At 51.6% G+C, this 22,672-nt stretch overlaps 1 protein-coding gene across 1 annotated transcript in view; it reads right to left on the bottom strand.

Annotated features, from left to right (window-relative positions):
* SHANK2 (SH3 and multiple ankyrin repeat domains 2) overlaps positions 1-22,672 on the bottom strand; it is a 563,331-nt gene that overhangs the window by 521,019 nt on the left and 19,640 nt on the right. Inside the window, exon 2 of the mRNA XM_010837814.1 lies at positions 11,904-12,004. The gene's annotated coding sequence lies outside the window, so the exon portion shown is untranslated. The remainder of the gene's footprint in view (positions 1-11,903; positions 12,005-22,672) is intronic.

Genomic DNA, 22,672 nt, shown 5'->3' with positions numbered 1-22,672 from the left:
CGTACACACACATGCGCACACACGCACACGCACACACGCGTACACACACTCACACACACGCATGCACGCACACGCATGCACACACACGCGCGCACACACACGCACATGCACGCACACACGCACACACACGCACACACAGTGGGCAGCCTTTGCAGCCTGGCGTCTTTCACACTGTCACAGCATTTAAGGCTCCTCCATGTCTTCCCGTGGTGTGACAGCTCACTTCTTCCTAGTGCTGAATAATATTTCATCATCTGGATGGACCACGGTTCATCCACCCACCTACTGAAGGGCACCTCACTGCTTCCAATTTTTGGCAATTATAAGTAAAATCTGTGTTCAGGTTTTCGTGTGGATTAAGTTTTCGACTTTGACTTAATGCCCAGGAACACGATGGCTGGAACACACGGTAAGACTGTGTTTAGTTTTGTGAGAAGCTGTCGAACTGTCTTCTGCAGCAGCCACGACAGTGAGTTCCCACTGCTCTACACCCTGCCCGTATCTGACGCTATCACTCCAGCTGGGCCATTCTCCTAGGTGTGTGGTGGCATTTGGGGTTCATTTTAGCAATTTTTGTACGGAAATAAAATTCACCATTTAAAGAGGACAGCTCAGTGGTTTTCAGCTGCTTTGTACGAGCATCACCAGTGTCTAATTCCAGGCCATTTCTATCTGCCAAATGGAGACCCCCAAGCCCATCACATTCACTCCCCATTCCTTCCTCCTCCAAATCCCACCCCAGCCGACCCTGCCCCTCCCCACCGTGCACCCCACTGTCTCACTCAGGGCACGTCACATAAGTGGAATCGCACAGTGTGAGACCTCTTACGTCTGGCTTCTTTCACTTGGCATAACGTTCCTGAGGTTCATCCATGTTGCAGCGAGTGTCAGGGCTTCACGCCTTTCCGTGGATGAATGATATTCCCTCGGACGGATGGACCACGTGTGTTTATTATCCATTCATCTGTGGGTGACGTCAGTGTTTCTGACACTTAGGATCTACTGGAAGTAATGCTACTGTGAAGACTCACACGTGTCCATGTCTCCTGGGCAAACACGTTTGAACATGTGTTCATGCCTCTTGGGTACGTGCCTGCGAGTGGAACCGCTGGGTCTGCTTAACTCCTTGAGGACCTGCAGCCTGCCCTCCTCCGTGGGCAATCACAGTGGCAGCGGCGTGGCTGCAACAGTCACTCTCTTTCATCAGTTGCCATTCAGTCCTCAAGCTCTTTGCCCCTGTGCTTATCCAGTATCGCCCCCATCTTACCAATAAGGAAACAGAGACATAAAGAGGTAGAACAAGTACCTAAACCAGAGAGCCAAGCCATGGCAGAACCAAGATGTGATGCTGGATCCAGAGTCCACTCTGTGAAATACTGCTGTGTGGTGACGGGTGAACACAGCTGTCAGGATTGTCCAGACCCTTGATGGGACTCCTGGGAGGGCACCTCTGAGCCCTTGAAATGTCCTCCTGAGAAACTGTTTATATGAGGCCATGAGCCACAACAGGTCATTTATACTAATAACATGGTTTATGGGGAGGACCCCGGGCTTGACAGAGGGGCTGGAGACTAAGTTCAGCCTGCAGGTGGTCCACCATGCCTCTGTGACCGACCCCCAGTAAAATCCCAGGACTCCCTAATGCTCCCCAGGGAGGATTCCTGATTGGCAGCAGCTCACGTGTGCTGTCACACAGGGCTTCTGGAAGAATCAAGTGTTGTTTGCAAGAGTCCTCTGGGACAGGACAGCTGGGAGCTGGCGCCTGGTCCCCCTGTACCCTGGCCCCACGACCCTTTGCATCAGCTGATTTCACCAGTGTCCTCTCTCTATAACGAAGTGTGACTACATCAGCTTGGCTGAGTCCTGGGAGTCCTTCTAGAGAATCACTGAACTTGAGGGTGGTCTGAGGGCCCCTGAACAGCCGGTTCTGTAAGCGACTGTAGCTCTCAGGAGCAGAGCTGCAAGAGAGAGGTGGGGGAATCTGATACCTGTACCAGCAGGTAGGTCACCTGCATAGAAGTAAAACAGGTAAATCTAAAAAAAGAATCAAATACCACAGAGAGGAAATCTGGAGAAGCCTGCTCCCAGAGTAACCGGAGGACCAGGGCAAGCACCCTGGCTTGCGGGCACGCTTCCTGGCTCGAGGTGGCTGCAGGAACAATGCCTCCCCCCACCCCCAAGGCAGGTAACGGGATCCGACTCGCTTCCCGTCTGCACTGCCCAGAACCACTGCCAACTCCCAGGTAAGGTGAGCCTGTGCGGGCAGGGACCCGGTTCCCATGGACAAGTTCTCAGGTGACGGGCTCCCCACGTGAAGACGGGGACACAGTGCTGCCCGGGACTCCAGACACACGTGTGCATCACAGACACACACTGGGCGTCTGTCCCCCGCCAGCCACTGCTGCACTTTTAGGGCAAGCCCCACCCAGGTTTCACCTGGACCCCTCAGCCGCGGCCTGACCAGAGACACAGAAGCAAGCCCGGGGGCGTGCTTCCCATCACACGGACTAGTTCCCTCCCTGGATACTGCCACGGAGCCAGTCCTGGGCAAGGGGTGCAGGATACAGAGGCCACAGAGACATCATCTCCTCGGAAAGGGCGCCCCCTCCACTGCTGGTGAGGATGCAAAGAGATGCAGCCACCACAGAGAACAGTGCAGAGAGTCCTCAAAAACCACAGTTAAGTTACCGCATGACCCAGCAATTTAGATTCCTCTAAAAACAGAAGTATCATATGATCCAGCAATCTCACTCCTGAGCAGATATCCAGAGAAAACTTTCATTCAGAAAGATACACGCACGCCTGTGTTCACAGCAGCCCTATTCACAATGGCCAAGACGTGGAAACGACCCAGACGAATCAGCAGATGAATGGATAAAGATGCGGTACATATATACAGCGGAATGTTAGTCGGCGATAAAAAAGGAATGAAATTCGGGTCGTCTGTAGAGACGTGGATGGACCTAGACTCTATCATACAGAGTGAAATTAGTCAGGAAGAGAAAAACAAATATCACACATTAATGCATGTTAATGGAATCCAGAATAATGGTACGGATGAACCTAGTTCCAGGGCAGGAATAGAGACACAGATGTAGAGAATGAACTTGTGGACACAGCAGGGGAAAGGGACGGTGGGATGAGTTGGGAGATTAGGACTGGCATGTATAAGTTACCAGGTATAAAACAGACAGCTGGCAGGAAGCTGCAGTATAGTGAAGAGCACGGAGCTCAGTCCGGTGCTGTGATGACCTAGATGGGTGAGAAGGAGGGGTGGGAGGGAGGCCAAAGAAGGAGGGGGTCCATACACACACATGGCTGATTCACTCCACTGTACACCAGAAAGTAACTCAACACGGTAGACCAATTATATTCCAAAAAAATAAAAGGATGTGCAAAAAAAAAAAAAATACCCAATGGGCCTGAACTACATTCCAACATCCTAGTCGCTGGATTAAATATTACTTGAATCCACTTCGTGACTATGAAAGAGCTCTGATTAGTGGAACCGCTCTCTCTAAAAACATCCAGGGAGAATGAGCGCTGGAAGGCGACTGTGTACCTGCCATTCGGGTGGAAGGAATAAATACAAAAGAGGAACAGGAGCGTAAATATTTAGAGAACGTGGAACAGCAGCCCTTCCTTCCATCCCCGGCTGTGCTTTTCTGACAGACAGGTAAATTGCCCTATTTTTCCATCCATGGCTACGGGACCACAGCAAAATTACAGAGACCGGCTCGCTACCTAGGCAAACAGGCGACAATTTGTAATAGAATAAAAATGTCAACAGAAAAAAGAAAAAAGAAAGAAAAGGGGACAATTTGCATCCATGCGAACACCCTGAGTTTTATTTCCAACTGTCCGAAAGAGGGAAAACCTCATTTGGCGGAAGGCTGATGTGTTTGTTCTGGTGAGCTACATTCTGCCTTCTCCCTTGTTCCTTCCAAGAAAAGGTTTAGTCAACGAGTTGGTGACCCCCCGCAGTTCTAAAGCCTCACGGCAGCTGACCCTTCCAGGAGAACTGGACCACAGGCTGGCATCAGCCCCTGCCCAGCTGGGGCTTGTGTGAGACCCTCTGCTGGGTGCATCCTGGGGCTGTAGAACAGCAGGGAGCTCCAGAAACCAGGCTCACAATCGGAAGCCCCCAACACAGCCCCTTGGAGCTGGTTCACAAAAACCATCCCCCTGTGAATGTGTGGTTAAGCCCCAGTGTCACCAAACCTAGAAAATTCCTGATGTGGCTACATGACTTTTTTCTTCTGAAACAGATTGTTATTGGTGCTCTGTGGTTTCGTTGCTAAGCATATCTGACTCTTTTGCGACCCCATGGACTGTAGCTCACCAGGCTCCTCTGTCCATGGGAGGGATTCTCCAGGCAAGAACACTGCAGAGGGATACACATACATTTACAGTCACATGAACACCACTTTACTTGCATTCACTCTCACCAGGCTCCTCTGTCCATGGGAGGGATTTTCCAGGCAAGAACACTGACGTGAGATACACACACATTTACAGTCACATGAACACCACTTTACTCTCACTCTCATCTAACTTCTTTCTTACCAGGAAGCTGTCTCTATGAACCTCAGTAAATCCAGCCCCACCCTGAGACCAGATACTAACTCACTCCATCAGGTTACTTCCGCTCGCTCAGCACGGGCTCAGAGGACGGGAGAGACCCAGCTTCTGCTGGGAGAAGCCAGGACACACAGCCTGCTTGGCTCAGAGAAACCACCCTCCACACCTCAATGCAGGCAAGCCCTGCGCCAAAGATCTCGCTCAGCAGCCTCGGGCCTGTAAGTAAAAATATCTCAGGGAACAGAGACAGCAACGTGTGAGAGCACATAATCAGTGCCTGGGATCCTCAGACACACGACACACACCCTGGGGCCAGGGCGGGAGCCCCGCTGACCTGAGGGCTGGCCCGCTGCTCAGGGGCCAGGGTTTAGAGGCCTCCCAGGAGACTGCAGGCCTGGAGGCCTCCCTGCCTCCAAGGAAGCTGAGCGGGGCTCCATCGGGACAAAGCGTCTCTTTCCAACTCTCCGGCACACAATCTTGGACTCAGTGTAACACACAAACACGTCACCAATTCTTTTCTGAAAACAGCTTGGTGAAGATCTAATCCACATGCCATACAACTCACTTGCTATTCAGTCGCTCAGTCGTGTCCGACTCTTTGTGACCCCATGGACTGCAGCACGCCAGGCTTCCCTGTTCTTCACTGTCTCCCTGAGTTTGTTCAAACTCATGTCCATTCAATCAGCGATGCCATCCAGCAATCTCATCCTCTGTCGTCCCCTTCTCCTCCCGCCTTTAATCTTCCCAGCATCAGGGTCTTTTCCAATGAGTCAGCTCTTCACATCAGGTAGCCAAAGTATTGGAGCTTCAGCATCAGCGTCAGTCCCTCTAATGAATATTCAGGACGGATTTCCTTTAGATTGCTGGTTGGATCTCCCTGCAGTCCAAAGGACTCTCAAGAGTCTTCTGCAACACCACAGTTCAAAAGCATCAATTCCTCGGCACTCAGCCTTCTTTATGGTCCAACTCTCACAACCACACGTGACTACTGGAAAAAACCGCAGCTTTGACTGGACAGACCTCTGTCCGCAAAGTAACAGGCTGTCTAGGTTTGTCATAGCTTTTCTTCCAAGGAGCAAGTGTCTTTTAATTTCATGGCTGCAGTCACCATCCGCAGTGATTTGGGAGCCCAAGAAAATACAGTCTGTCACGATTTCCATTGTTTCCCCACCTATTTGCCATGAAGTGATGGGACCAGATGCCATGACCTTCATTTCTTGAATGTTGACTTTTAAAACAGCTTTTTCACTCTCCTCTTTCACCTTCATCAAGAGGCTCTTTAGTTCTTCGTCACTTTCTGCCATAAGGATGGTGTCATCTACATATCCGAGGTTATTGATACTTCTCCCGGCAATCTTGATTCCAGCTTGTGCTTCATCCAGGCTGGCATTTTACATGATGTACTCTACATATAAGTTAAATAAGCAGGGTAACAATATGCAGCCTGACGTACTCCTTTCCCGATTTGGAGCCAGTCCATTGTTCCATGTCCAGTTTTGCTGTTTCTTGGCCTGCATACAGTTTTCTCAGGAAAACACAATTCAGCGGGCTTTCCCGTGATCATGGAGTTGGGTAGACCATCACCTCTGTCCACATTTAAACAGTTACACAATCTCAAGAATACCGTAATTCTCAGCCATCACCTCCCAAACCCCCAGCCACACCACCCCTGGCAACCACTCATGACTTTCTATCTCTACAAATTTGCCTTTTGGGGACATTTCATATAAAATGGAATCACATGCTATAGAATCATTCAACTCTCTTTTATCTCTTTTCTTCGATTCTCTTTTGCGAAAAGCCTTGTCCTTGGCACAGTTCCATGAATTCCACACCTGAATCACTTCAAAATACAAGACTATAATACACTTGAACCTCTCAGCATAGTGTCCATCTCAAAAAGGTTTTCATTATGGGATTTCTCTGATGGTGCAGCAATTGAGAATCTGCCGTGCAATGCAGGGGACATGGGTTTGATCCCTGTTCAGGGAACTAAGCTCCCTGCACGCTGCAAGGTCACACACTGCAATGAAGACCCATCACAGCCAAAGTAACAATTAAGAAAAGGTTTTGTTATGTCCTCAGCTTTCACTGAAGTCAAACAGTATATGAAAACTACTGGGGTGTTTCTGGTCAAACACCAACTGAAGACACCACTTGAGAACATTCCTCCTAGACGAGAGCACTGAGAAAACCTGTTCTCCAGGTGAACTCATACTAGAAAAGAGAGCTCTGCTAGCCCAGCTTTCCCTTTTCCCCCTGGCTGCCAGGAGGCTCAGAGATAAAGCACACATGTGGCTGCAAAGCCACGCTGTCATCCTAGGAGCTGGTCATAGCCTGATGGTTTTGGCAGAGTTTTAATGGTCTTTAACCCAATGTTACAGTCCATGGATCCCAAAGTGTCAGACACGATGGCTCAACTAAGCACAGCACAACTCAACATTAAATCAGAGTTCTCAGGGGGGCCCGCAGCAGAATCACTTGGTTAGTAAGCTAACAAGGCAGATTCCTGTTGAACTGGAGGAGGCCTTAGAACCTGCGATTTCAACAAGACGCGCAAGAGTTCTCATTCTTTGGCTCAGGTTCCAAGTCAAAAGCTAAATAACACAGCCCTTTTCCTAGGACTGGGATGACCCATTTGGGTCAACAAACCCAGTTCTTCCTCATCCTCGATCATCCTCACCCCTGTGGGGAGCATCGGTGAGTTGGCCCAGGTGCTGCGTGCAGGGGCTGTGGTAGACGCGGCCGGCACACACACACAGCCCGGGGGAAGGGCTCCGCCTGCCGAGATGACAACGTGGTCCTCAGCTGAGAGATCTGGGAGGATCTACATGATGAGCACAGCGACCAGCATGGCTTTCCCGAGACCTCATGGCCTCCATCTCGGTCCTCAGAGGAGACCAGCAGCTCCCGTGGGGACTCCGGTCCACCTGGACCCATTCGGCCTTCTCGACGTCACACTCCAACCCCGGGGCTCTGCGAAGCCCGAGGTCATTCCGGCATCAGCTCTTCGGGTCCCCCTCCCGACTCGGGGGGATGTTTCCCTCCCCACCTCTCTCAGTGGGCGACCAGGTCTAACGTGTTTGGAGGAAGCGGGGGGCAGAGGAGCAGAAGGAAACCCAGGGGTGCTGGGCTCGTTCCCACAGTGGCCCCAAGACGCCCGAGGGTGCAGCTGCGTCCTGTGCAGGCCCTGGGAGCTGGGGGCGTGGTCTCAGAGAGCGTGCAAGGGTGGAGACAGGGAACCCTCCTGGGAGGTGGGGTCTCCAGACAGTCAAGGGGTCGGGAACAAGGAGGAGAGCCGCACAGAGCAAACGTGAGAACCACGCGTCTCGGGTGGAGCCACTGGGCACAGGAAACATGCCCATGGAAGTGTGGAGCCGCATGCTGCCATGAGGGGTGGGCACGGCCTGGCAGGCTCCCTGACCCCTCAGGCCTCCTTGCTCCCTCTGCCCTGGTGAGACGTGCAGGTCCCGGGGCGGCCGGAGCAGAATGTAACCGCCCAGAAAGACCAAAGGCAGGAGGCGTGTGGGCAGGGCTTGGGGTGCCCACTTGACCTCCAGTCCTCGGAAGCAATGGAAGCGCTGAAAGTGGACGTTCGTGGGGGACACTCTGAATGTGTGGAACACTCGGGGCACTTCTGTGGAGCTCAGCAGTGTGCGCCCGGCGTGCGGACTCAGGCTCAGTCTGGCCGAGAGCAGGGGTGCTCAGGGCTTTCCTAAAGGAAATCAGTCCTGAATATTCACTGGAAGGACTGAAGCTGAAGCTGAAGCTCCAGTACTTTGGCCACCTGATGCGAAGAGCCTACTCATTGGAAAAGACCCTGACGCTGGGAAAGACTGAAGACAGAAGGTGACGACAGAGGAACTGAACTGAACTCAACTGAACCAAACGCCTCTCCCAGCAGTTTACCTGGGGGGGCGCGTTCTGCAGACAGTGACAGGGTGATGGAAGTCCTGCCCACGCCAGTGCCAAGCCCGCTCCCCAAGATCTCATCTGGGCCACGGTGACCCGAGGAAAGGGCATCACATCTTCCCGTGGTGACCAGCTAGCCATCGAGGTAAGCCTGTTCAAATCCTTAGCCCTAGCCACACACAAGGCCCCACTTCCCTTCCTCTTCACTGAAATATGACCCTGTCTCCCGACCACAGTGAAATCGGGATTCATGCGGTAGATGACCGTCCAGGGTCTGCTGTGACAAAGGGCCCCAGCCTGGGCCGCTCAGAGCAGCACAAACGTATCGTCTCCCAATCCTGGAGGCTGAAAGTCTGGAAACAGGTTCACGGGACGGAAATCCAGGCGTCGCAGAGCTGGCTCCCTCCAAAGGCTCTCGGGGAGGGGCCTTCCGGCCTCTTCCGGCCTCCAGGGGCTCCAGGTATCCCAGCTCATGGCTGCGTCCCCCAGCCCCTGCCTTCACAGGTCTCCTCTGCTCAGACCTGCCTGTCGTAAGGCCTCTTGTGACGGATTAAAGGCCCAGTGAGATAATCCTGAGTAATCCGTACATCACAGGACCCTTAGGGTCCATGGTGAAGGACAGAGAAGTCTGGTGTCCGTGGGGTCGCAAAGCGTCAGACACAAGTTAGTGACTGAGAACAGCTTCATGAAAACGGAATCTCTGCATTCGTCCAAGCGAGCGCTGTGACTCATGGGTGAGAATTCACTGACTCGAAAAGACCCTGATGCTGGGAAAGGCTGAGGGCAGATAGAGAAGGGGACGCACGACAGAGGAGGAGACAGTTGAAGGCATCACGTTAATTTAACTGTGCATTAACTCCATTACTCTAAAGTGAAACCCTCTGCCACCCATTACGTGACATTCTGGCTGCTCCCTAAATTACCACCCGAGGGTCATTTTCCATGTTTTTCCGAATGGCAGCAGGAGGGGATCGCTTCCAAAGGCCTGAAACTCAGAATCCACACCGCTTTGCTACGTGATGACCGTCTCCACTGCAAGGGGACATGGTGGCCAGGATGGGGCCGTGGGGCGCCCACGCAGGGGCGTCCACGATGAACAGCGGCCTCTAGGACATCCGGAGGTCGCTGAAGGGCAGGGTCCCTTCGCGCGACACCGGAGGATGCAGGAAAAACAGCTGAGAGGGAGATGAAGCGCGCAGAAAAACCCGGGCCTGATGGAGAATTCTGCCTCCGTTCCCCCAACCCACTCAGGACGTAGCACTTCCTGGGTTCACGAAGACTGACCCATGAGAGACGGAAACTGCCCCCCTCCCTCCACAGCACAGGACCACCATCCTTCTCCAGCTGAGAGGCCTTGGGAGGCTGCCCTGGGGCTCATCTCTCTGTGAACACCCGGCCCCCCGAGGCCCCCTGTCCTGGAGATGACCAACGCTGCGTGGGAAAGGCACCCTGGCCGGCAGAGCAAGCTGACAGCGTGTCCACTCCGGGCCTAAAGGGCCGCCCGGTCCAGCCGTTCTTCCTCTCTTCCCCTGCCACATCAGTGACCATGGCCACAGAGACGGATTCTGAGACCACAGCCCCCACCACTTGGGGCCAACGGAGAGGAGTTCCCTAAGAAGCAGCTGGAGGCCCAGCCCCGATGCAGGGTTCCCAATGCCAGGCCGGGGACAGGCAAACGCTCGGGTCGAGTGATCAAGGGGCCTTTTCTCAGAAAGGAGGCAGGAGGAGGTGAGCGGGCCTTGGTACAAACCCAGGCCCAGGGAGGTTTGACCTGGTCATGAGCCGACAAGCCCCCAACCCGGCCTGGGGCAGACAGCACCCCAAAAACGCAGAAACATGCTGCTGGTGGGCTCAGTGCCCTGCCCCGGCTGCCACCATAACAAACCTAAGCAAGGCCCAGGTCCGGAGCCCGAGGGTGGGGACAAGGCCACGCAGCTCACCCAAGTGCGGGACCTTCCCGCCAGCCTACATCTCCTTCTCCGAGCCTGCTCCGCTGCTAGTGGAAAGGGCGGCCACAGCTTCTGCTTGAGCCACCCACGGTGTGCACCCACCTGTCAGCTCTCTGCGGAGCCACTCGAGTGAGCAGCCATGGGGAATTGGCACCAGGGGCTTCCCCACAAGGGAACTGCATGCAGCTTCTTGGACAGACAGAGGACAAGGGGACTGCAGGCTCTGCCTGCTTGGCTGGAAGAGCAGGGCTGGTCCTCCCGGAGCCCCATCACCACCCTCCTGCCAGGACAGTGCCCACGTGCACCCAGGGGAGGGCGGGAGCAGGGGCCAGAGAAGCAACTCGGGGCATACGGGGGGACAACGACCTTTCCGGAAGGCTTGCACAAGGACAGGGAGAGGGGCTGAACTGGATCTCAGGCAGGACTGGAGGCCTGAGAAGCCAGGGGTAGCAGCACCCACCCCCCACAAGCTGAAGGTGACCAGGGCTGGGGCAGTGGCCCTGACACTCCGCTCCTGCCTGGGCTATTTGTAAGCCTAGGACGTTCTTCTCCTTCTCATCGGAATCTGGGAAGATGCAATGGGTCTCAGTGTTCTTAAGCAGAAAGCAGCGATATACAAGCAGAACATAAACAGATACACAGCACGTCCATGTATTAAAATCTCGCTGGGGTGGACGATTTGGAACAAGGGTCTAAAACGTCTCCTTGGATAGGCGATACATTTTTTCAAAAATCTGAAAAATATGTCAGAGCAGGAGCAGACCTCACAGACCTGCCTTTCTGGTCCCCAGCCTGGGCGGCCGAGTGTGACAGCAGAGAGAGCTCGGGGTGTGCAGAGCCAGGACCAGGCGGAGCCTCTCAGGACCAGCGAGGCAGGGAGCAGGGGGTCTCACCGATGGGGGCCCAGGCCCTCACCCAAGGATGGCGGTCAGTGCCCCTGCCTCACGAGGTCGGCCGTGGTGAAGCCCAGTATCCAGGCCACACTCTGAAAACACTGATTATAAGGACATACTACAGATAAACAACACCAGAGAGGGCACACAGGAGATGGTCAACATGCAACCAGCAACGGGCGTCAGACTGCAAGCTCAGAGCACGTCTCAGCTCTGCCGAACCTCAGGCTGTGGGCTTCCCTCTGTGGTCCCCACGCTGGACACAAGCCCGCATCTCCTGGTCCAGGAAACAGCGCAGGCAGGGCGCCCGTCACACCCCCTCCACCACCCACCCTCCCAGCCAGGACATCTCGGAGCAGAGATGAAGAGCCGCAGTCCCGGTGAGTCCCCCCACGGTCACGCTAACTGGGCAGCAAGGGCAGGCGTGTACTTCCAGCACCCAGGACAACCCCCCCGCAACTCTGACTCAGGCACTGGGGCCCTGGCCATGAGGAACTGCCATCCTCTGGCCGGGGTGCCAAAGTGGGGAGGCAGTCCACACCACAGCACTGAAGATGTTCTAACTCACCAGAGGCGCCGGCAGACTGGGCCCCGTAGGAAGGCTTCTCGGAACCAGAACCAACCGTGCTCCGATGGGTCAAGGCAAGAGGACAGGAGACATGTCCAGAGCTGTGAGAGACAACCAGGGCGCGGTCAGACAGAGGCTCCACGAGGACACGGAGGTCAGAACTGCAAGCGCTCTGATGCCTGTGAGCTGAAAACCAGCGGCTGCGTTTCTGCTTCCTGAAAGATGGCATAGACACACTTTCCCCCACTCCTCCCAAGACGTGCAACGGAAACCCCAGGATGCTGCACAAGAAACAAACCGAAGACTCTGAGGGGTGGAGAGAAGGCAGGCCGGTCGGGGCCCAGGGCTGCAGGCGGTGGAGAGAAGGCAGGCCGGTCGGCGCCCAGGGCTGCAGGGGGTGGAGAGAAGGCAGGCCGGTCGGCGCCCAGGGCTGCAGGGAATGGCAAAGCGTTCGCTTCTCTGAGCTGGGTTTCTGCCTCTTATCCCAGATTGGCAGCTAAGAAGCCGGAGAGCCAGAAACACCAGTTGCTGTCCTTCAGTCGTTCAGTCGTGTCTGACTCTTTGTGACCCCACAGACTGCAGCACGCCAGGCTCCCCTGTCCTCCACTACCTCCTGGAGCTTGCTCAAACTCATGTCTATTGAGTCAGTGATGCCACCCAACCATCTCATCCTCTGTTGCCCCCTTCTCCTCCTACCCTCAGTCTTTCCCAGCATCAGGGCCTTTTCCAGAGAATCAGCTCTTCACATCAGGTGGCCAAATGACTGGAGCTTCAGCTGAAACATCAGTAGAAGCAGGAAAAAAAAAAAAGCTGCAAAGAATGACTACTCTCTCCAGAAAAAACCAGGAAAATGGCAGCGAAACAGGAAAAAAAAAAATTCAGACAATCACTCCACTACTCCACCTGGATGTCACAGAAGAACTGCAGCCCCCACCCTGAGTCCCAGGAGCAGAGGCCAAGGGGGGAGCCTGGACTTCCCCTCGCGTGGCCGTCACAAGCACTCAAACCTCCACGGGGAGGGAGGGGGCAGATAAACCAAGCCATGGAGCTGGAACTTTCTTCCCCGACGAGCAGGCACGCATCCTCCTCCAGTTCCACCGTATCAACGCAGACACCACATGGAGCCTGGATTTCCGCACACACACGGCACACCCCCATCTCAGTGAAGAGGTCAGAAGAGGGCTGACAGAGAGTCGGGACCCTCCCCGTCGCCAGCAAGTGAGGCCACGCCCACCTCGTATCCGTGGAGGCCACGTGGGAGCAGGTCCCCTCCCCCACCAGCAACAACAAGGGCCCTCCCCACTGGGGTGTCAGCGGGGGTCAGCCGAGGACCCTGGCCGTCTGCAGGCAGTAACGAGGCAGCACGGCTTCCCTGTGACGTCCAGACAAACAGGCTAAAGCAGCAGGCTCAGCGAGGCCCGCGGCGCACGACAGAACGCGCAGCTGTGCACATTTCCACTGAAAATCACTCATGATCCCCCAAACCAGGAAGATCTCAGATGGGTGAAGCACAGCCGGCGGCTGGCAACGCTCAGGGGACAGGGATGTCAGCGCTGAATCTGAGTCTGAAGCGGCAAAACCAAAAATGCCTCGACACGTGAACACCCTGAAAACACGTGAAAACAGAAAACCTCACTGAAAACCGGAACAGAAAATCACAACAAGGAAACACAGATCTTCCCTGATATATGATGGGGTGACATCTGGGTAAACCCATCATAAGTAGAAAACATCATAACTTGAAAATGCACATAATACACCCAACTAGACATCACAGGTCAGTCTCACCTCCTTTCAGCATTGTCAGAACACTTTCATTAGCCTATGGCTGCACCGAATGATCTAACACGAAGCCTACTTTATGACGACTTGCTGACTATCTCACTACATTTACCGAAAACTGTCCTGAAAGTGAAAACCAGAACGGTCGTCCGGGTGCAGAGCGGTTGCACGTTGGCCGCTCACCTGTGACCACGTGGCTGGCGGGAGCCGAGGCTCACTGCTCCCGCCCACGACAGAGGATGGTTCCACGTGTCACAGGCCCAGAAAGATCAAAAGTCAAGATTCAAAGAAGAGTCTCTACCGAATACGTCACTTTCACACCATCAGAAAGTCATGCTGCCGTACAACAGAAACTAACACAACGTTTTAAGTCAACTACACTCCAGCAGAAGGGCTTCCCTGCTGACTCAGGGGCAAAGAACCTGCTGCCAGTGCAGGAGACGGAGGTTTAATCCTGGAGTCGGGAAGCTCCCTGCAGAAGGGAATGGCAACCCACTCTAGTACTCTTGCCTGGAGAATCCCATGGACAGAGGAGTCTGGTGGGCTACAGTCCATGGGGTCATGAAGAGTCAGACATGACTGAGCAACTAAATATCAACAATGCTCCAGTAAATTTGTTTTTTTAAAGAAAATACAGAGCAGGAAAAAAAAAAAAGAGTAATTGAATATCAAAGTCTAAGTTCCCATCTCAGGAAGCTAGGAAAAGGTGAGGAAAATAAATCCAAAGCAAAGGTTTGAAGGAAGGAAGGAAATAATCAAAACAGTGAAGATAAATAAAAACAAAACCAAAAAAACAATAGAGAAAATCAATGAAATGATGAGCTGGCTCTTTGTAAAAGTCAATAAAATTGACAAAACTAACCAAAACAGACAGAAAAGGCTCAAATTACCAATTCCAGGAACGTAATGGAGGATATTATTATAGAGCCTGCAGGCACCAAAAGGATAAACAGCTCCACACACTTAAGTTAGATGATACAAACGAAAGAAACCAATTCTTCAAGAAATGCAAATGGTTACAACTCATTCTGTATGAAATAGGTAATCGGAGAAGCCCTACAGCTATTAAGAAGATTGAGTTCCTCATTATAAAACACACGCTTTTGTAAGAAAGAGGAAATCTCCACACCCAAGATAGTTTCACCAGAGAATTCCGTGAAATGTTGACAGAATTAGGATCAATTCTATACAATATCTGGAGTAGGAAATGGCAACCCATTCCAGTATTATTGCTGGAAAACTCAAGTGGACAGAAGAGCCTGGCGGGCTGCAGTCCATGAGGCTGCAAAGAGTCAGACACAACTGAATAACTGAGTATACACTATACAATATCTTCCAGAAAACAGAATCCAGTATGATCATATTGGTTCCATAAAATCAATTGGATTTTGTTTTCTGGAAGATACTGTATAGTATAAGAGTCGGACACGACTCAGCGACTTCAGTTTCACTTTTCACTTTCATGCATTGGAGAAGGAAATGGCAACCTACTCCAGTGTTCTTGCCTGGAGAACCCCAGGGACAGAGATGCTTGGTGGGCTACTTTCTATGGGGTCACACAGATTCAGACACGACTGAAGCTACTTAGCAGCATGATACTGATACTAAAACTATACAAAGAGAAAATCACAGGCCCATATCCGTCAAATATAGATGGGAAAAAAATCTTTAACAAAATATTAACAAATAAGAGTTAAGCAATTACTGTATAAGAGAAGAATTATAGATCAAGACAAGTAAGGTTTATTTCTGGAATGCTGGGCTGGTTCGATTTTTTTTTTTTAAATTAACTTATGTGATATGCTATACCAATAAGTTAAAGAAGGAAAATTACACAGTCAAAGCAATCAATGCAGAAAAAGCACTTGACACAATTCAACATCTGTGACAAATTCTCCCCCCACAAAAAAGGAAGAAGGGAAATTCTTCAACCTGATCAAGAGCATCTGCAAAACTTCATGTAATCAGCTAACGTTATTCCAAATAGGGAAAGACAAAACGCTTTCCTTCTGTGACCAGGAACAAGGATGTCTGCTCTAACCGTTTTCACTCAACACAGCAGTAGACGTTCCAGGTAATAGAAGAGGCAAGAAAAGAAGATATAAAGCGTACAGCCCAGGAAAGTGAAAGTGTTAGTCACTCAGTCGTGCCCGACTCCTCAACACTGTGGACTGTAGCCCACCAGGCTCCTCTGTCCATGGGATTCTCCTGGCAAGAGTACTGGAGTGGGTAGCCCATTTCCTACTCCAGGGGATCTTCTCGACCCAGGTATCGAACTCGGGTCTCCTGCAATCCTTTACTGTCTGAGCCACCAGAGAAGCCCCCTGATCAGGAAGATAGAAATAAAACTGCCCCTATTTGCAGATGACAAGACTGTAGAAAATTACAAGGAATCTCCAAGACAACTGCTGCTGCTGCTGCTGCTGCTGCTGCTAAGTCACTTCAGTCAGGTCCAACTTTGTGCGACCCCATAGACAGCAGCCCACCAGGCTCCCCTGTCCCTGGGATTCTCCAGGCAAGAACACTGGAGTGGGTTGCCATTTCCTTCTCCAATGCATGAAAGTGCAAAGTGAAAGTGAAGTCGCTCAGTTGTGTCCGACTCCTAGCGACCCCATGGACTGCAGCCCACCAGGCTCCTCCGTCCATGGGATTTGCCAGGCAAGAGTACTGGAGTGGGGTGCCATTGCCCTCTCCACTCCAAGACAACACTTCCTACAAATAATGAGTTGAACAAGGTCACAAAATACAGCATCAACATATAAAAGTCAACTGTATCCTCCTATACTAGCAATGAACATGTGGACAACCAAATGTATAATCCAATACCATTTTTAACTTCTCAAAAAACTACTTAGGTGTGAATGTAACAAAACTTGTATGCTGAAGTCTACGGAAATCAGTGAAAAATAAAAGAACATCTAAGGGCTTAGGCTTCCCCAGTGGCTCAGACAGTAAGTGCAAGTCGCTCAGTCGTGTCGACTCTTTGTGACCCCATGGACTATACAGTCCATGGAATTCTCTAGGCCAGAATACTGGAGTGGGTAGCCATCCCCTTCTCCAGGGGATCTTCCCAACCCAAGGATCGAACCCAGGTCTCCCGCATTGCAGGCAGATTCTTTACCAGCTGAGCCACCAGGGAAGCCCTCACACAGTAAAGAATCTGCCTACAGTGCGGGAGACCAAGGTTCCATCCCTGGGTGGGGAAGATCCCCTGGAGAAGGGAATGGCAACCCACGCCAGTATTCTTGCCTGGAGAATCCAATGGACAGAGGAGCCTGACGGGCTACAGTCCATGGGGTTGCAAGAGTTGGACACGACTTAGTGACTGAACTACCACCACCAACCTGAGCCTTACAGGATGACCCAGCAATCCCACTCCTGGGCATATACACGGACGAAACCTATTCAGAAAGATACACTCGCCACCACCCAGTTCACAGACGCGCTATTCACAGTAGGCAAGACGTGGACGCAACCTAAATGTCCATCAGTAGAGAATGGATGAGCACTTACGTGTGGAATCTCAAAGAATGACAAAAGGAACTTATCCACAAAGAGAAACAGACTCACAGACAGAAAACGAACCTTGGTTCCCAAGGCGGAAGGGGCGGCGGAGAGGATAAATAGGAGTTTAGGACTAATAGACACACTGGTTTAGTCACTCAGGCGTGTCCAACTCTTACCACCCCATGGACTGTAGCCCTCCAGGCTCCTCTGTTCCCGGGGTTCTCCAGGCAAGAGTACTGGAGTGGGGTGCCATTTCCTTCTCCAGGGGAGATAGGTAACACTATTATATAGCAAAATAGATGAACAACAGAAGCATATTGTATAGCACAAAGAACTGTATTCAATATTTTTAATAACCTACAACGGAAAAGAACTTGAACAAGAATAGATATATATCCATCTTATCCACCTATGTATAACTGAGGGCTTCCCTGGCGGCTCAGTGGTAAAGAATCCGCCTGCCAAGGCAGGAGACACAGGTTCGATCCCTGGGTCAGGAAGATCCCCTGGAGAAGGAAATGGCAACACGTTCCAGTATTCTTGCCTGGGAAATCTCATGGACAGAGGAGCCTGGCCAGCTTCAGTCCATGGGGTCGCAAAAGAGTTGGGACACGACTTAGCGTCTAAACAACAGCAATGCATAACTGAGCCACTGTGCTGGACAGCGGAAACTAACTCAGCATTGTCAATCAGCAAGACTTCAATTAAAATAAGTCAACTCAAAACAGATCACGGGGGACTTCCCTGGCGGTGCAGTGGTTAAGACGCCAAGCCCCCAATGCAGGGGGCGTCAGTTCAATCCCTGGCTGGGGAATAAGATCTCACACGCTGTGCGGTGCAGTGTAAAAAATTAAAAATAAGTAAACAATAAATTTTAAAACTTTTTGAATAAAATTTTAAAAGTTCTTAAAAGGATGAATCATGGACTTAGATGTAAAATGCAAAACTATACCACTTTGGGGGGAAAAAATTCTCATAGGAGACAATCTCTAGGCTCCAGGGTTAGGAATGCCGAAAGGATGTCAAAAGCTCGAGCCACACACAGAAAAGCTGATAAATCAGACCTCAAAAAACTCAAAACCTTTCGTTCTGTGAAAAAGAGGATACAGATACAAATCACAGACTGGCAGAAAATGCCTGCAAAGCGCACATTCAACAGAGGACTGGTGTCCAGAGTATAAAGAGCTCTCAAAACTTAACAGGATTAAAAAAAAAAAAAAGACCGTCCAATTAAGACAGGGAGAAAAGACATGCAGAGACATTATACAAAGGAAGGCAGCCAGATGGCAAAGGGGCACACGAGACGATGTTCAAAACACCATCAGCCACTAAGACAAGGCAAGCGAAGACCTCAGAGAGACGTCCCTACACCAGCCCGGCCAACGCAGGACACAGTAACACCCAACGCTGGGGAGAAGCTGGACAAGCTCTCACGGTGCCGATGGGAATATAAAATGAAACAGCATGCAGGGAAGTGCAGCGCTTTCTTAAAAATCTAAACACGCAGCTACTGTGCAACCCAGAGACGGCACACGTGGGCATTTATCCCAGAGAAATGAAGACCAACGTTCACACAAAACCCACAACATTAATGCTTGAAAAGTAGAAGCGAAAGTGTCAGTCGCTCAGTAATGTCCAACTCTTTGTGACCCCATGGACTCTAGCCTGCCAGGCTCCTCTGTCCATGGGGTTCTCCAGGCAAGAATACTGGAGTGGAGCCACCTCCTATGCCAGGGGACCACCAGGGAAGCCCCTCTACAGAGTTCTGATGACAGAGAGGCCAACTCCAGAGAGCTGATTGACTGTATAATTCCATTTCTGCATAACTACTGGAATAAAATTATGGAGATAGAAGACAGATTAGGGGTTGCCAGGGGCTGAAAAGCAGGTGAGGCAGGAGGGAGTCTGTGAGAGACGCTGGTGCTGATGGCGACGCTTGTACCCTGACCGTGACATTGTCAGCGTCCTACTAAATGTCATCACTTGGTTCTGCAGGATACGACGTGTGGGGCAGACAGGGTAGAGGGTACGCAGGATGGCTCTGGATTCTTTCTTACAACTGCAATTATTGCTAAAATAAAGAGGTTCTTTTTATTTTATAAAGTACGTCGTGTAAAACAGAACAAATGAAGTTACACAGAGCTGCCTGTGACCGAAGATACGTGATTCTATTTCAAGGCGTGCACCCAAACTTGATAAAACATTAGGTCCGGGACTTCCCTGGTGGCCCAGTACTTAAGGATCCACCTGCCAATACAGGGGACATGGGTTTGATCCCTGGTCTGGGAAGATTCCACATGCCCCCGAGCAACGAATAAGGCCATGTGCTCCAGAGCCCATGCTCTGCAACAAGATAACCCACAGCAGTGAGAAGCCCGAGCACAGCAGCCCAGAATGGCCCTGCTCGCCGCAACCAGAGAAACGCCCTCGTAGCAATGAAGACCCAGTGCAACCAAAAATGAATTTTTAAAAAGTTTTAAGCTTAACAAAAGGCACATATGACCACCACAAAACCTGACCCCTAATCTTCATAGCGGCTCTCTTCCTCACAGCCAAAAAGTGGAAGCAATCTGTACATCCAGCAACCCATGAGTACATGAATAAAACGTGATCCGGCCATGCCACGGAGCCGCACTCAGTCCCGACGCTCTGACACACCACACACCGGATGAACCCTGAAAACAGGACGCTGAGTGAAGGAAGTCAGTCACAACGGTTCCATTTACATGAAACGCTGGGAGCAGGCACACGCAGGGAGACAGAAAGCAGACAGGAGGCTGCCGAGGCCGGGAAGGTGGGGATGGGAGTCGGGGGCAGGCTGTTCACAGGTACAGGGTTTGTTTCAAGGGGGACAGAAATGTCCCAGAATTACCTGGGGTAACGGCTGAGCATTCTACCCTTCGTGTGGACTGCATGGTATGCAAACTACATCTCAAATTGCTGGGGGGAAAAAAGCGAGCAGCAACTGGGTTCTAGGAAATTTTAAAAGCACCCACTTTACAGCAATCCTCCCTGTCCCCGCTGGAGAATAGCTAAATTATTGAACTGTTTTAAAAGGTTAGCCTTCAGCATTCTGCAGCTATTTTTAGAAGTGCTCATCATTCCTGGGGAGATGGAAATCGTAATTATGAAGCGTCCTGAAACAGCTCTGTAACCCTGAGGACTCACCCCGGGCACAGAGTGGCCTGGTGTCCTGGGCTGGGAGTCAGGAGGCACCAGCCTGTGCCCCATCCCCAGGGACACCCTCCACATGAGCAGAGTTCCTGGAATCCAGCTGCCTGGTCTGCAGCCCTACTCTGCAGCCACCCCTGACCGTATCCCAGCTAACTGTGTGAGATGGGAATGCATGAGGGTCACCCTAGCCCTGGAGATTAACAGAGCAGGCACAGAAGGCTTCCCCTGAGGGCCCCATCAGAGCACATGTCACCACCTCTCTCTGATCCAGAAAGGCAGGAATGGCCCCGTGACTGCAGGTCCTTTCAAGAGGGAAGAACCTGGTTCTGCCAAAGGTGAAAAGAAGCTGTTTCATCAAAAACTAAAGTACAGGAATGGACCCAGCAATACCACTTCTAGGCGTATACTCTGAAGAAACCAAAACTGAAAAAGACACACGGATGGATGGATGTGAGAGTTGGACCATAGAGAAAGCTGAGCGCCAAAGAATGGATGGCTTTGAACTGTGGTGTTGGAGAAGACTCTTGAGAGTCCCATGGACTGCAAGGAGATCCAACCAGTCCATCCTAAGGGAACATGGATGGATAAAGAAGCTGTGGTGTATACATACAATGCAACACTACTCAGTCATAAAAAGGGATGCACTTGAGTCAGTTCTAATGAGGTGGATGAACCCAGAGACTGTTATACAGAGTCAAGTCAGAAAGAGGAAAACAAATATCGGTTATCAACACATCTACAGGGGCTCTAGAAGGATGGTCCTGACGAATCTGTTCACAGAGCAGCAGTGGAGATGCGGACATAAGAGGACAAACTTGTGGGCAAGGGTGGGGAGAAGAGGGAGAGGGCGAGGTGAGTGAAGGCAGCAGCACGGATGCATCACACCAGCGCATGCGCTCAGGGAACTGCAGCGGGGGGCTCTGGAACAACCTAGCGCGTGGGAGGAGGCGGGAGGTGGGAGGCAGATTCAAGAGGGAGGGCACAAATGTAAGCCTACGTTAATTCATGTCAAAGTACGACAGAAACCAAGCCAGTATTACAAACCAATCAATCAATAAATAAATATTTACAAAAAAACCCAACCAGGACAGGAATGAACCCAGCAATACCACTCCTCGGCGTATACTCTGATAAAACTAAAACTGACAAAGACACATGGATGTATGGATGTGAGAGCTGGACTATAACGAAAGCTGAGTGCAGAAGAATTGATGCTTTTGAACTGTGGTGTTGGAAAAGACTCTTGAGAGTCCCTTGGACTGCAAGGAGATCCAACCAGTCCATCCTAAAGGAGATTAGCCCTGGGTGTTCTTTGGAAGGACTGATGCTGAAGCTGAAACTCCAGTACTTTGGCCACCTCATGCGAAGAGCTGACTCATTTGTAAAGACCCTGATACTGGGAGGGATTGAAGGCAGGAGGATGAGATGGTTGGATGGCATCACCGACTCGATGGACATGGGTTTGGGTAGACTCCGGGAGTTGGTGATGGACAGGGAGGCCTGGCGTGCTGTGGTTCATGGGGTCGCAGAGTCAGACACGACTGACCAACTGAACTGAACTGAACTGAATGAGAATGAATGCTCCTAGCAGCATCATGCAGAACAGTCAAAAAGTGGAAACAACCCACAGTCCACCAACAGAAGCTGGTGGCGGGCGGTGGCGCTCAGTCGTGTCTGACTCTGAGACCCCGTGGACTGTCGCCCACCAGGCCCCTCTGTCCATAGGATTCTCCAGGCAAGAACACTGGAGTGGGTTGCCACTTCCTGCTCCAGGGGATCTTCCTGACCCAGGGATCGAACCCACATCTCTTGCGTCTCCTGCACTGGCAGGCAGATTCTTCACCACTGAGCCAGCAGGGAAGCCGAGACAGAAGAACAGAGGAAACGTGCTCCACCCACACAAGGGAAGAGAATTCAGGCGTTAAGAGGGACGCCGCCCTGACGCGGCCACGAGGTAGACGAACACTGGAAACGTTCTAATCACTGAGAGAAGCCAGACACAAACGCCCTCCCGTCGAACCAGCCGCTTACATGCAATGTCCAGAGCAGGGCAGTCCGCAAAGACGGAAGAAAGCAGAAGGGCGGCTGCTGGGGCTGCAAGGATGGGACTGTTCGTGGGTGACGGAACCAGGACTTTTTGTGCTAAATGCCACTGAGCTGTACACTTTTAAATGGTTGGTTTTATGTGATCTCACCTCAATAATAAAGAACCTCATTCGCAAAAGCGCACAAGGATTCGGAGTCCACTTCATGGAGAAAGGGAGGAGAGAAAACCTGAAAACAAGGCCAAACGCCAACATTCTCAG

This window comes from Bison bison, unplaced genomic scaffold, assembly GCF_000754665.1.
Source record: "Bison bison bison isolate TAMUID 2011002044 unplaced genomic scaffold, Bison_UMD1.0 scf7180017864080, whole genome shotgun sequence".
NCBI lineage: Eukaryota > Metazoa > Chordata > Mammalia > Artiodactyla > Bovidae > Bison > Bison bison.
The sequence above is the reverse complement of the archived record's forward strand: the minus strand, read 5'-3'. Positions and strand labels throughout refer to the sequence as shown.